This window comes from Cupressus sempervirens, chromosome 10 (genome assembly GCF_028749045.1).
Source record: "Cupressus sempervirens isolate cs-2001-9-10 chromosome 10, ASM2874904v1, whole genome shotgun sequence".
In the NCBI taxonomy this organism is placed as follows: Eukaryota; Viridiplantae; Streptophyta; class Pinopsida; order Cupressales; family Cupressaceae; genus Cupressus; species Cupressus sempervirens.
This window is the reverse complement of record NC_143127.1, coordinates 927,315,781-927,331,828: the sequence shown is the minus strand read 5'-3', so window position 1 is coordinate 927,331,828 and position 16,048 is coordinate 927,315,781.

Below are 16,048 nucleotides of genomic sequence, written 5' to 3'. Positions count from 1 at the left end.
CTATTCTTTTTCTTATGTGGAAGATCGACAAGCTCCCATGTCTCATTCCTATGAATGAAATCGATCTCTTCATTCATTGCTTGTGTCCAAACCTTATTAGCGCATGCATCTTCAAAACATGATGGCTCAAAATCAGCTTTAGCAAGTAATGCAAATTTTTTTGTCTCACCTATTGGATCTTCTTCATGTGCTTGATTTTCACAACTCTCATAGACATCACTCAATCTTCTTACCTTTCTTGGAGGACTTGAGGATGAACTTGCTCTTGAGATTTGTGAGGGGTTTCTTGGTGGGCTTGATGATCTTGAAATAGATTCATTAGTTGGCTACTCATTATCATTATCAACAATAACATCATCATCCAAAACTGATTTTGGCTTTTCAACATGGCTTTTTTGATTACCATAAACCCCCCCTTCATCAAAAATCAAGTTTCTTGAGACAACAATCTTATTAATAATAGAATTGAATAATCTATAAGCTTTCCTTTCCTCACTATAGAGCAGAAAAATACATGATTCATTTTAGCATCTAGCTTTTTTCCTATTCTGATTAGGGATATGAACATAAGCCAAACAAACAAAAACTTTAAAATGATTTACATTAGGCTTTTTCTCATACCATACTTCATATGGAGTCTTCTTGTCTAGGGCACTTGCAGGACTCTTGTTGAGGATATAAATGGCTATAGCAACTGAATAAACCCAATAAAAATTGTTCAAACACTTGGTTTGTAACATGATCCTTGTCATTTCTACTAGAGTACAGCTCTTCCTTTTAGCCACTCCATTTTGTTCGGGTGTGTATGTAGTTGTGAGTTTTCTTTTGATCCCATTCATCTCACAAAAATTATGAAAATCTTTTGAGCAAAAATCTCCTCCATGGTCTATTCTCAAACATCTAATCATGTTCACTTTCACATTCTCTACATGAGCTTTAAATCTCTTGAATGTACTAAAGGCTTTATCCTCAGTCTTCAAAAAATACACCCAACACATGCATGAATAAACATCAATAAAATAAAGGGTTCTTATTACTGTCTAACTAGGATATCATCTATTCTAAAAAAGAGTTTTGTGAATACATTTTTATTTTTCTTTCCTATTTTGAATTTGTTTGGTATTAGCTATTGTGATTCTACTTGTGGGTGCCTTTAGGAAATAATTTCCTTGCATGCTTCCCTTTTGCACATGCTTCATAAATATTTTTATGCTCTTCAACCTTAGGCAATCCAAGAACCATTACATTTGATGTTAGATTCTTCAAACTATTGAAATTCAAATGACCATGCTTGAGATGCCACAACCAACTCATTTTCACCAAACTTCAAAGGAAATATCCTATTCTTTTTCATAGGAACAACTATAATCACTTTATTTCTCTGATTCCTAGCATGGATATTACATTTCATGTTCTCAACTACCACTTTATAATTCTTCTCACATAGCTGCCCAACACTCAATAAATTATGCTTCAATTTTGGATTATAATAAATATCTTGACCACTTTTTACACCTTCCTTTTTCTGAACATCCATGGCTCCTTTGGCCACAACATCCACTATATTGTTATTAATAAGAGTAATATTGGATATATAACAATCATCAACCTTTGAAACTATTTCCTTGTTACTAGACATATGGTTAGAGCATCCAGAATCCAAATACCAAACATCATTCACAATACTCTCACCTTTACCATAACACACAAAAAAATTACTTGAGGAAGGATTCTCATCTTGGTGAGCATAATTTGCATCATTGTTACTTGATTTCAATCTACACTCTCTCCCAAAATTCCCATATTTATTGTAATGATAGCATTGAATGTTCCTTTTATCAAATCTACCTCAACCTTTTCCTCTTTGAGAACTTCCTCTTCCTCTGGTTCCTCTTGAATAATTCTGAGGTTGACCCCTTCCTGATCCCTTTTTGTTGTTTTTATTGTTGATAGCACCATCATTCTTTGAAATTTGCAATTGAGAAGAAAATGCCTTTCATTAAAACACTAGTAGACATGTCCCTTATTCTATCCTCATCCAATATAAGAGATCCAACCAATTCATCATACTCCATGGTAGCTAAATTTTTTCTTTCTTCCATGAAAATTGCTATAGTATTCCATCTTGGGGTTAGAGATCTTAAAATACCTTTTGTATTACATGCTCTTGAGTCACAGGTTCACCCAAAGTGGCCATTTTATGAGTCATATCTTTCATTCTCACATAGAAATCTCCCACATTATCTATTTCCTTCATCTTGAAGTTCTCATATTCTCTTTTCAAGGTTTGTAGCTTTAAATCCTTGATCTAAGCAATGCCATGGTAAGCATCTTTTATATTCTTCTAGGCCTCTTTTTTTGTTTGTGTATCAACAATTTTGGGAAACAAGCTTTTCTCAAGAGCCATCTGAAAGTGAAACAATGCCATTGCATTCTTCTTCTCAGCTTCTTTCTTCAATCTCCTATCATTAGGTTGGAGAGTATTCGAATATGTAGGCTCTTTATATCCAGATTCAACTATCTCCCAATAATCTTTCCCAATCAAAAAATTTTGCATTTTAATTGACCAATATTGGTAATCAACTCCATCAAACTTTGGGAATTACAAATTGTTTTCCATTCTATTGTCTTCCAAACACCTTGAGCTTTGACACCAAATGTAGAAAGATGAAACAACACCCACAAGTAGAATCACAATAACTAACACCAAAAAAATTCAAAATAGGAAACCAAAATAAAAATGCATTCAAAAAACTCTATTTTAGAATAGAGGATATCCTAGTTACATAGTAAGAAGAATCCTTTATTTTATTGACGTTTTCTAAAAAAATAGAACAGCATATAACCATCATACTTATTCTATTACATTGAAGACTAACTTATAACATCTACACCTTAATTACTAATTAAAATAAACTGGAAGAATGAAAAATTCCTACGGTGGAGAAAGACATACTAAACAATAGTCATCGCACATCTAAATGGAGTTATGAAAATTGAACAAGTTGTGGAACAAATCAATTTTTATTGAACTGTGTGATCCTACCACTAATCATGCACTAACATGAGAATGTAATTGTACATGATGATCTTGACTTTGAGTTTCCTAAAAAAACTAAAATAAGAAATGGTGGAACTTAAATTTTCACACTGAGCAGGGCATCAATCTTCAATTACAAACAATATAATTTCTAAGTACATAATAGGCATCCATGTGGGGTTCGAGAGTTAATGTATATGGTGTCTAGTAATGACTTGAATACCATATTAATGATGAAGTGTGAGGTTTGGCCAGTGAACATTAAGATTATTATCGGCAATGAAGGTTTTGCCCCACTTACTAGGCTACTAATTTACCCATATCAATTTTTTTCAATATTTCTTTCCATCTGCATGGATTTTTTATACTCTAAAGACAAGCTCATGGAAGTCTCTCAAAAGGGTATTCAGCCAAATTTTGTATCAAATAATTCCCTGATTATGGAGTTGCAGAACCATAATTTGTGGTTGCTTCAGGATTTGATAGGTGGTGTCGTGCAGAAGGAATAGGTCTCTAATGGGTCTCTATTTGACATTATATATGGTGTAGTCAAGCATGCAATGGAAACAAAGGACTTTCAGTATGTCTCCCATACTCTTGTGTATCACAAACATTGTGTCAATGTAGTACTTTTAAAGAGTACTGGGAGGCATGTAGGAGCTCTCTTTACACTCAATTAGCATTTGCATGATGATGCCCCTTCTCCACCATGTTTCTCTACACCTATGAGGTTTCAAACACCTACCCCAAGGTGCTCATATTTGGTTGCACATTTTGGTTCTTCACAAAAGACATCCATAGAAGTTTAGTTGTCTTATTATTCTTTCTAGGTAGTTATTCTATCAAAATTTTTATTTATATTTTCTTCTTTTTATCACACTCCCTCTTTATGATCTTTTGTTTTCTTTTCAATAATGTAAACTCTATATATCATAGTGTATAAATAGTCTCTAATTTTCCTAGTTTCTGGTACTTCTTATAGTTTTGGAATAATGTCGATGATAATTTTGTACTATTTTATAGTTATAATTAATAACATATTTACACTTTTACAATATGTGTGTGTGTAATAAAATAAAAATAAAAATATATACTAAATATTAATATTAAAAGTTTAAATATATAGAAAGACATATAAAATAAATTATATTTATTTATGGGTACTGAGACCCAAAGGGAGGCATGCACAATGGGAAAAAATAAAAACTACCTAGGGAGTCCAAATATTGCAACATTGGAGGAGCCCATAACCACCCTGATCAAGAAGAATGGGCACTTGGAGGACAAGTTCAACAGAGATTCTAACTTGTCTATGTGAGTCATGCATTTTGTTGTGATTGCTCATCATCTGCTATATGCTAGTAAGGAGGGAACTACTGATGAAAATGACATAGAGACTACTATGTCTCTATATGGAATTCTCACAGACAATTGGTTGGGGCTACTCCTAGAGAACCCAAGGAACAAAATCAAGGAGAGTTGGGTCCTTTTTGATGTGCCTCTTTCTTGATTTTTTGTTATTTAAGTTAATTGTCATTTAGCCCTGACAGATGTTTATGTTAATACTTCGTAGACTAGTTTTACACCGAGTAACTATTTTTGTGTTAGTTATATGTATAATGAAGACATTAATTTTTTTGAAGTATTAGATAAAACCCAAAAGGAAGCGGGGCCAACCCTAGAGTATAAAAAGCCTAAAAAATTAGCTAGAGGTTACCTCCCACCTTCCTAACTAATATTGGTTTTATTCTTCAAAAAAAAAATAAAGACAAGATCTAAAATAGAGCAATCTTTAGCATAAGTCTTATTTCTAACTAGTATATAAAATGAAAATTATACTAGCAACAAGGATACATATTGCTGCTATTAGTCTAGTACCTAATCATATACCTGCATAAAAAAGCCTTGTAGAGCACCAAGATCAATGGGATCCAAAAAATAAAAACCAAAAAAAATAGAATCAGGGTTAGTTGCCTACTTCTTTTAGTCCATTCCTCATTCTTCTTTTGCTCAGGCTCCTTCATGTTTAATTCCACTTCCTCCTCTTTGATAGGTTTATTAGGGAGCATCTTCAACCAATGCTCTACTAGGAAACCATAAACAGAGTAGGTATTTTTTCTCTCCTTGCCCAAATCCTTGTCATCCTTGTGCACTTGTGGGAAATAGAGAGTGGTTGAAGAAAAGTGCATGACCTTTGTGGAGAATTTTGCCAAGGTGTCAATTTTTTGGCAAATGCCAATGTGGTTATTTGCCAGCTCCTTCATCAAATGCTCCAACCTCTCCAATTAAGGCTTTCTTTGGCTTTGTCCATGGCTATGTTTCCTTTTATTACCCCCACCTTTGGAAGTGCCTTTTATGGGGAAGGTGATGTCCTCCCCTTGCTTCTAGTCAAGCACAAGATGACTTCTAGGGTGTTTGAGATGTGTGAGGGACTAGTGTCCTAGTGTGACCTCATCCTCCTAGTGGTATTTTTCTCAGTCTTGGGAGACTTAGAGCTAAATTTTTTTTTGTGGGGGAGGGACTTGAATTTCTCTATTTTGAGTCATTTACTAGCTTTCCAAGAAATTTTCTTTCTCCTCCTCATATCTATATCAGGCTCAATAAGGCTTATTTTCACCTCAAAACTAGGTTTTTCTTAGCTTTTTAATGGCTTGAACTAGGACTAGGGTAAATGGAGATTTTGTGACTAATAGTAGCCAAAAAGTTGACCAAAAGTGGCATATTTAATGTAAGGTGGTGTTTGTAAAATTTGTCTATGAAACTCTGGTGAATGCAATAAAAGGCTTTGCCTTCCTCTTTCTTTTTCCTAGACTTAAAGACACAGCCTTCCATGAAATATAGAATAAGGTATAGAAATAAAATCAGATCATGTTTCTTGAAATGGTTAAGAATGGGGAAATGGTAGTAATATAGTACCTATAACCAATCTTCAAGGGTCATATACCTCATAATGGCATAGCAAATCACATCCCAGGGATCTCAAAGATCTTCTCTAGAAAGCCCACCACATGTGTGACCTATCTCCTCATTAGATTTAAAGAACTTCCTCAGACTAGTTTCATCAGCCATCCTAGCCTACTTGCACTAATTTTTTTCTCTCTAGGGAGAACCTTCCAACCCTAGCAACAAACTCCTCTACAATTTTAAATTCCATCTCATTTATGTTAACCTTCCTATCAATCTAAGAGTTAATGAATTGCATCAAGATGCGCTCATCATGCTTTTCCATTCCTTCCACGAATGACAGTAATCCTCCCTCCCATATATAATCCCAAGAACCCTCACTCTTTTTGGTGTAATCCTCAACCACCACTAGTTCAATGCGATCACTAGCACCCATTTCTTCACCAAGATCAACAACTAACTTCTCAGAGTTTTTCAACATCCCCTTATTATAGGCCAAAGTTTTGTAGCCACAACCAATGAAATAAATCACACCCAAGCTCAAGTTGTTAAGGAAACCAAAACCCCTCATAATATCAAAAGGTTTCCTAGAATTTGAAAAACCTCTCTCAATGGGACATATGATTAAAACCTTTAATTCTGAAATTAACTGTCGCCAAGTATAGTTGGAGTGGGGTTTGGTTAAAGTGTCCTTGTCATACACCTTTGTTAGTTTTTTAAATTTGAACCAATTCATGCCACTTGTCCTTTTCCTAAAGTAATTAATGTTTGTGGGGAGAGGATTAGAAAAGAAAATCATCACGCAATCTTGCCAAAATTTTACTTTATGAAAGAAAATCTACTGGCCTTTTTGTCCACATCGATTCATTAAGGCGTGCCACATTTTTTAATGATTCATACGATGTTATAAGAAGTACACTCACATTCCATCATCACTTGAGTTGATGATAGATTTTGGTTGACATCCTCTCATTCGATTATTCGTGTGACATTATGGCCAAATTTTGCCAACTCATCCGCCACTCAATTTCCTTCATGGTAACTATGGTCCACATGGATCTCTTGACACCCCTCCATTAATTTGTGAATTTCCTCTATTATTGTTTTCATCTTCCATGTACTTTGGCCCTCTCCTTTAACTACTTAAATAATCAACATCAAATCCCCCTCAATTGCCAATTAGTTAATTCCTCTAGCTCTCACAATTCTCATTCCCAAAAGAAGAGCTAGGGCTTCTACTTTGTTGTTTGAATCCCCTCTGTAGTTCTGAGTATAACAAATCACCAACTCCCCCATACTATTCTAGAAGATACTCAAGCTACAATGCTTCTAGCTATGGATGACCCATAAAGATTAAGTTTTATCCATACTTGATGAGGGGGGTACTATGTCATTCTATTCTTTTCCATAGTGTTGGAGTTATCAAACCTTGCCAACATCAAGCTTAAGTCCCAAACAGATGCCCACTTCATTTCTAGTCTTCTTGTGGGTTTGGGGGAGAGGGGGGGGGTCTTCTACAACTAGATCCCAGTACATTCCTATAATAGTCTTGTAACTTTATAGACCACTATCAAACTAGTAGTGGCATTGTCCCTGAAAATTCTTTTATTTCGCTCCATACTGACTTTCCATGAGACATATAGGAGGATTATTCTCCATAGAGTTTTGAGATATCGGTGATTCAATGACCCATCCTAGTGAAAAAAATTGATGTAAGTTCACATTTAGCACACCATTAGACCTCTTGTAATGCAAGGACCCCCCTCCAAACATCTAACACAAAAGGGAAGTGGATGAGAAGTTGTGGGATAGATTCTGCTTCTTTGTAACGTAAAACACAATAGTTTGCTTGCTGACACCCTCTCCTTTGATTATTATCAATAGTGAGGATAGATCCATGTAAGGTCAACAACTAAAAGAAATTTATCTTTGGCACGACCTACGGGTTAACAAGAAAAAGATTATTCTAAATGTTGTTATTAATTTGATACTTAATAATTGATTCAAGATTGGTAGTCTTCAAATTTGAAAGTGGTTCAACCATGAGACTATTTTCCTTATTGGTTGTAATCAAAATACACTTTTATTTAGTTGTTTATAGAAACAAGTTTGGTTTGTAGTTCTCAATTTTGTTATCTATAACATTTTATAAATTTTTTTATAAAGTTTTATAGGACTATTTACATTTTAAAATTATTTATTAATTAGTCTTATTTCAAAAAGGGAACATTCCAATGATTTTTTTAAATGATTGGCATTCTTAAAAGTTTTGATTGCAATGATCTTTGTAAATAATTCACCTTCCTTATCAATACTCATATAATGATAAAAATAACTTTTTAGGGATTGTGGGAGACAACAATAATGGAAATGCTTAACATTCCTTTGGAGCTAAAATATCCCAATAATATTATTTTAAGTATGAGTGATCTAGTATTTTGGAAGTCATTTCATTCTAATATTTTCAAATTTAAAGATCACATAAGATCTTATTTTGCAACATGAAATAGATCACATGTCAATCAATAAAGACTTCTCACTAATGTCAATTGTGCTTAGTCAAATTGATGAAATGAACCTAAAATTATGAATAAAAAAAAGAATTATAGGAGGAAAAAGATTAATATACAACCTGCAAAATTGGCCATAAAAAATAGCAACAAAACTTAGTGGGGTGATGACAATTAATCAACTCTATGTTGTCCATAGTTGATGGAAAAATGAAGCTATGAAACTTCAGTAAAATTAATGTCTTATGCATAAATATAACAATTTTACTTCTTTAATAAAATATATCCTACTTATCAAGATAGAATTTGGCTATCTACCTTATAGGACTACTCCAAGCATACAAATAAAAACATGAAAAATAGATTATGAAAGATAATCAACCCAGACCTATTGATTTTCTCTTATTATTCTAAAAGTCAAACATGAATGCAAACATAACACTTTAAAAAATAAAGTTGTCTCAAATATTTAAATTATTTAAAAATAGAAATTTAAGTTATTAGCTCCTCACTATATTTATCAATTTATTAAATTACATTTTTAAAATTCACTAATCAAAATTTAAATTTTTTGAACTTATATATATGTTTTATAATTATAATTTTTTAAATTAATTTTTAATCGATCTTTTAATTGTTTTTTAGATGAATAGTCCTTTTCAATTAATAAAATTTACTAAGATTACAATTCACAAAAAAGGGCCGGGGGATATAGGATCACCCCGAGAATGAGTTCAATCGGCCAAAGCCAGAGCAAACAACATGGCCACAGCCAGCAACTATAAACTATTCATCAAAAAAATAATAACAATCCTCATGCTGCCAAGGTAGTACCAACAGAGGGAGGAGGATCATCTTTATCTGGAAATCCCGACGCATCAGTTGGATTGTAAGGTGGACTAGGAACAGTCCAGGTGTCAGCAGCATCTGCAGGATCTGGGGTAGTTGCAGTCTCTGCATCCTTCTTGTCTGGCCGCGGAGGAGAAATTGCCAAGGCTAGTCGGGGAAATTTGCCAGGGTGCGCCCATCCAAGGGGAGGAGCTGGAGACCAGCCAGAAGCCTACCCAGGGGGGGTAGCTGAGGACCAGCCAGCACCACCACATGGTGGCGAAGCGGAGCAGCACCTCCAACCGCCATGACCACCACTGGGAGAGCGATGGCGGGGACCCTGGGAGCGCAATGTGTGAGAATGGCAGCCAGAGGACTGGTGTTTGGAATGGTGACCGCGAGATGAGGAAGCATTAGCTTAGGCCTCCAGAGGCACTCTAGCAATAGTACAAGGAGCATTGCCCCAGTGGTTTAACAATTCTTGTAACTGGGCAACCTCTAGTGTAACTTTATTAGCTTGCACCTGTATCTGCATAATGACATTGTTGAAAATGCATGCCTTAGTGTACATTGTAATGTTAACATCCAAAAAACTGTGAGTGAATAAAACTGCATTCCTATCTTTCCATAGAGAAAACAAAATTTACATCCTGAATGTATGCCAAATCTGAGAAAAATTTCGAGGAAATTTGGGGGAATCGCGTAGAAGGATCATGTGCCATGAAAAAGGTTCGGGCCTGAAAGGCTTGAAAAAATCATGGATCCAGTGCCAATAATTCTGAGCACATTTGCAAAACAAAAAAAATGCAAAAAGCACTCAGGTTGGCCACAGAAGGGGCATCTAGGGTCAGGAACCCCAATGTAGCTGAGCCGAGGCCCCAGGCGAAGACCTTGGAAAGTAAGGTACCAAGAAAAGTGAGCAATCTTAGGTTCTGTAATGGCACTCCAAATGGTGTCGAACCATTTTCTCCATTGAGAAAGCGAAGAATGCAAATGCCACTGTTGATTAAGTGTGTCTACCATCGGAAGGTGGAGCGAAAGCCATCTATATCCCATATTGGGCTTATAATTGGTAAATGGAGTGGCAGGAAACTACTTCCAATCATACCACCAAGGTCGAACAGACTGAATCCCCACTTTATGAACTAAGTGCACAGGGATGGAAGACAACATAAGCTCATAAGTCTGACGATCGGCACGAACAAGGTGGTATTGAACTTGCATATCCCCCCAAGACCTGAAATTCATGGTGACTCTTGAAAAGATATCCTCAGTAGTGCGAATGCCTCGTTTATAGAAACGCAGAGCACTGGCACCTTGAGTCTTGGCAAGAGGAATACCTTGGAAGGCAAACAGGGGAGACCACCAAATGTTCTATTGATTTAAGGATAGCCCACTATGGAACTCATTACCAGCCTAATGAAGCCAAGGCTTAACAACTTCCCAAGCTTTCTAGATGCTCTTTATAATGAAGGAGCCCTGTATGACCACTGGTTCTCACATAGTGAGAAGAGTTTGAAAACCAATTCCCTTCCAGGCCGATCTGTTAGCAGGGAAACCTGAAGAGATGCAATGTCTGACAAGAATTTTCCAGGCTTCATCTCCAGAAATAGCTCTGATAATCCATTTAGCATAGAGGGCAAGGCCCTGCTTCTGAGTGGAAAGCAAGCTGAGACCCCCAGATTCCCTCGGGAGACAACAAAAATCCCAAGCAACTCTGTGAAAACCATGATGGTCGAAAGCAGAGGCCCAAAGAAAATCTCTGAGCAAACGTTCTAATTTGAGGTATGAAGCTTTGGAGGGAGCCCAACAAGAAGAATAAAACACATGGGTGGCAGCCAAAATCTTAGAACAAATCTGGAATTTACCAGCAAGAGAAAGTGGCTTAGTGATCCAATAATCAAGCTTTTTGGTAATCTTTGTAAGCACAACATTCCAAAGTTCCATAGGGGAAGCCTGGAAAGCAAAGGGAATGCCAAGAAAGTGGAAAATTTCTCCATGAGTAACCCATTTCCATTGGAATTGGCTGAGCCAATGTGGAGTTGGCAAAAAAGACTGTCGGTAACAGAGCATTTTATGCCATTGAATGGCAGATCCAGAGGCTTGACAAAAAGTGTCAAGACAATCTAATGCATTTTTGATGTTTTCTTCATCCTCAAGAAGAGTGAGAAAAGAATCATCAGCAAAATGACCATTGACTAACTGGGAGGAAGAATCAGGTAAGGAAATGCCACAGACCAGCCCATAAGACATAGAATGAGCAAGTAAATAACCAAAGCCTTCGGTAGCAAGGACATAAAGTGCAGGAGCTAATAGACAACCATGTTTGATGGAACGAAAAAGTCCAAAAGCTTTAGATTGTAAATTATTGATGGTGATGCAAGCATTAGCGTCACCAAAGAGCATCTCCATGGACTGAAGGAAATTGGGACCAAAACCCAGAGCCTGAAGCATAGCCAAAATGAAAGTCCATTCAATACGGTCATAGGCTTTAGCAAAATCTATCTTTAAAAAGATAGCCTGTTGCATGGACTTATGGGCCCATTCCATACCTTCCCAGACAGTAATGATGTTGTTAAGAATATACTTGGATTTGATGAAGCCAGTTTGTTCAGGCTGCATAATTAGAGGAAGCATATGGTGGATTTTGAGAGAGAGCACCTTAGCAATGATCTTATAAGACACATTGAGGAGGGTGATGGGCCTCTAGTTGAAGATGTCCTCAAGATCGCCAGCTTTAGGTATGAAGTTAATATTGCCTTTATTTATGATCATTCCTAAGCTTTTAGAATGGTATGCTTCAAGATAGACTTTGTGCAGATCAGGACCAATTTGCTCCCAAAGATGTTTGTAAAATTCATAGGGAAATCCATCACACCCAGTGGATTTGTCATCTGCCATAGAGTAAGCTACCTCTTTAAGGTCTCGAAGGGAAAGAAGCTGCTCACAGAAAGCACGTTGCTCAATCGTGAGGCAGTTTGGAGTAACAGAAATACACTTTCTGAGAGCCTCCTCTTGAGCAACCGAATGGCCCTGCGAAGCAAAAACATTCTCATAGTGAAGAACAAAAGCTTGCAGGATGTCTAGCAGATTGGAAAGAACCTCAGTTCCCCGTTTTATCTTTTTAATCCCAATATTGGTATGACAGGCTCGTAGAGTGTGAAAGAACTCCTTCGAGGCTTTGTCGCCAACCTCCAACTAGTGGAGACGGGCTCTGATTTGAGCTCCTCGGGCAGCATAGTTATCAAAAATTTTCTTTTCATGGCGAAGCTTGGCAAGCTGAAGTTGTAGATCCACATCAAAATGGTTGAAGGTGAGCACTTCAGAGGCTTTTTTGAGGGCAAGGGTGTTGGCTTCATAAGAACATTTTCTAAAAATTGCCAACTGACACCCATAGATGTGCAAAAAATGAGCCATTCTAGTAATGGCATCATTCTGCCATTGAATCCAACCTTGATGGGAATGTGGACGTGGTTCCAAATTCTAGACATGTTGTATGTGGGAGATAGTGGAGGCATGCAATAGCATAGACGTGTTGAGGAAGAATTGAGACTTAACCACTTTGGGGATAGTTGTTTGCCAAGAAATGCCAAAATAAATGAGATAGTAGTCTGACAACATCACATCTGTCAGGGGAATGACAGGTAGATCACGATATACCAAAATAAAGCAAAAAAATAAAATTGAATTACAAAATTACATTGCAAAAAAAATCCATTAAGAAAGCTCATTGGCATGCATTCACATTTTGCAACTATTTTCCTAGTAGGCCGCCTTCAAACCCTGTGAAGATCATCACTTTACACCCCTTATAAATAATGATGATCACATCGTAGACCAGTCTGATGTGCTTTAGCAAGGCCCAAAAATTTGAAAATCTAATATTGGTAGAATAAAATTGATGACCTCTAGTAAGATCAAGTGAAAACAACTCAATAACTCCACGATGGTCACATCAAAAATAATTACAGAGCATAATCATGGGTGCAAAACACCTATCTAAGGACTGAAAATATGCAAATCACCATAAAAATCAGAAAAAGAACCTTACGATTGATCATTGCTCTTGTTTAACATCTTTGTTTTATTTTGGGGGTATTCGTATTGATTTTTTAATCATTTTTTATTCATCCATTATGTTTTGCCTTAGAATTTATTTACATTCAAATTCATTTCAAATATGATCCATCTGAATTAAGTTAATTTTCATTCAACCATTATCAATTATATTACTATGATTTGATGTCATTGATGTCTATGTCAGCTCACAGAACAATCGTCATGGTGTAAAATTTGGTGCTAGTATAGAAGAGAAAGTGAATAATATTTATCTGTAACCTTTCATACAATTTTCTCATTATTTCAAACTTGAAACTTGGTTAAATTATGAGTGGGATTTCGACATTTGTTGGGATTGAGAAATAGTGATCTAGTGTCTGGATTTCCATTGCAATACTATTATGGATTAGAAAAAGGGCCAATAAGTTTCTATCTAGTATGGCGATCCAAGAAAATGTATAGTAGTGAGTTAGTATAAATATAGTAAGATATTTACATTCAATGAAGCTCCACTATCAAATCTTGTACAATGCACATGTCTGTAAATTATGTTAATTTTAATTTTTTAAGGTTAATTCATTCTCAAAGTTCCTCTTGTAATGTAGAAATTTTTTATACAAATCATTTCACTTTATGTTTTCTCAAAAGTCAAGTTAAAATACTGTGAGAGTTTTTGTTAAAGTTAAATCACAATCCTAAGAATTTTGCTTAGCACAAGAAGGTGTCGAGTGACAGTTTTGCTTGGCACCAATGGATGTCGAGTGACAAGCAGTGGGTACCAAGTTAGCTCCACACAAGAGGAAGCCAAGTGAACTTGGCACAAAGCCAACTTGGCACAAGTGTATGCTGAGTAAGATTGGTAGCAAAGAATTTTGACTGAGCTCAGTAGCCACTACAAAGTGGTGCTCGATAGAAGAGGATGCCAAGTGAGCTTGGCAATAACTATAGAGATGGACCTTGGTCAAACACTAGACCAAGTGAGCAGTATACCATAATGCCATTAAAACATAGAGAGTCAAAAGAAGAAACTTTCAACAATAAACTTCTCAAATGCAAAAATTATGTAATGATGAATAGAAGAAGAACAACAAAGATATGTTTTCTTTCTTGCTTGCTTATATTCTATTCAACAAAAAAAAAAATTATTACAAAATCTTGGAGCATTTAGCTTCAACCAGAAAAATCCTAAAATCTTCAAACTAAAAAAAATTTAAATTTTAAACTTTAAACTTATAGCTCCAATGGTTGCATACAACAATGCCTGGAGCAATCAAGGTCGAATCAATGATAACATACATAATGACAAAAGATTCAACATGTGTACTTTCAAAGACCAAGGTAAAACCCTTCTTCTTTTTGAACTCTGATCTACTAATTGATTTCCTTCTTTGCTCTATGCTCTTGCACTTCTCTGCTCTACTCTTTTACATCTCTTTGATTTGATTAAATGAATCTAATATATTCTTCTTTTTTTCTCTCTTCAAAATGTTTTCCTCCTCTTTTCAAATTTGAACTCACCTACTACAATCAATGTTTGACTACTATAGGCCATCAAGGTGGTAGGTGGGCATTGTCTCCAAGGGCAAACCTACTGCATTCAATATTTTAACACTCCCCCATTGTCCCAAGCCAAACAAAATAAAGATCACTCTTGATCCAAATCAATTACACCAAGACTCTCTCTTAAGTATACAAAAGTTCCAATGCCTAATGGCTTTGTGAAAATATCTGCTAGCTTCTACTTAGACTTGCAAAATTTTATCTTGATATCCACATTCTCCACCAACACTCTAATGAAGTGATATCTAATCTCTATATGCTTGCTTACCTATGGAAGACATGATTCTTGGACAATGCAATTAAGGAGATATTGTCACAATAAATTGTGGTTCCATCCTCTTGCCTTTCATTCAAATCTATCAAGATCCTTCTTAACCAAATAGCTTGATGTGCTGCTACATTTGTTGCTATGTATTCAGCTTCTACTGTAGATTGAGCAACAATAAGTTACTTCTTGGATGCCCATAAAATTGCACCTGAGCCCATATGGAACATGTATCTAGAAGTGTTTTTCCTATCATCTAAACTTTCAACCCAATCACTATCCATGTAACCAACCAACTTGAAATCATTTATTGTAGTATATGGAATCCCAAATCCCTTGGTACCATTCACATACCATAGGATCCTCTTTCCTAGTTTTCAATAGAAATTCTTTGGTGTTTCCATAAATCTAGAAATCAAACTTACTCGATGCATTATGTTTGGCCAAGTTGCAATCAGATACATCAAACTTCCAACCATACTCTTGTATAGTGTTGGATTCACACTTTTGCTACAATCTTCCTTGCTCAACTTTAGACCTATTGCTATTGGTGTTGGAATTGCTTTACTATTCTACATTTTGAATCTCTCCACGTTCTACCTTTCATATTTTTCTTGAGAAATGAAGATGCGATCATGCATTTGTTTTACTTCTATGCCTAGAAAGTACTTCAAGAGACCTAGGTCTATCATTTCAAATTCATTTTTTATGGCCTCTATGAACTCACCAATTAAGAAATTATCATTTCAATTTAATATTAAGTCATCAACATATAAGACAATAATTAACACATTACCATTTGCTACATTGATATAAAGTGTGGGCTCACTATTTTTTTAGCTAAAGCCATTGCTCATTAAATATGAATCAATCTTGTTGTAC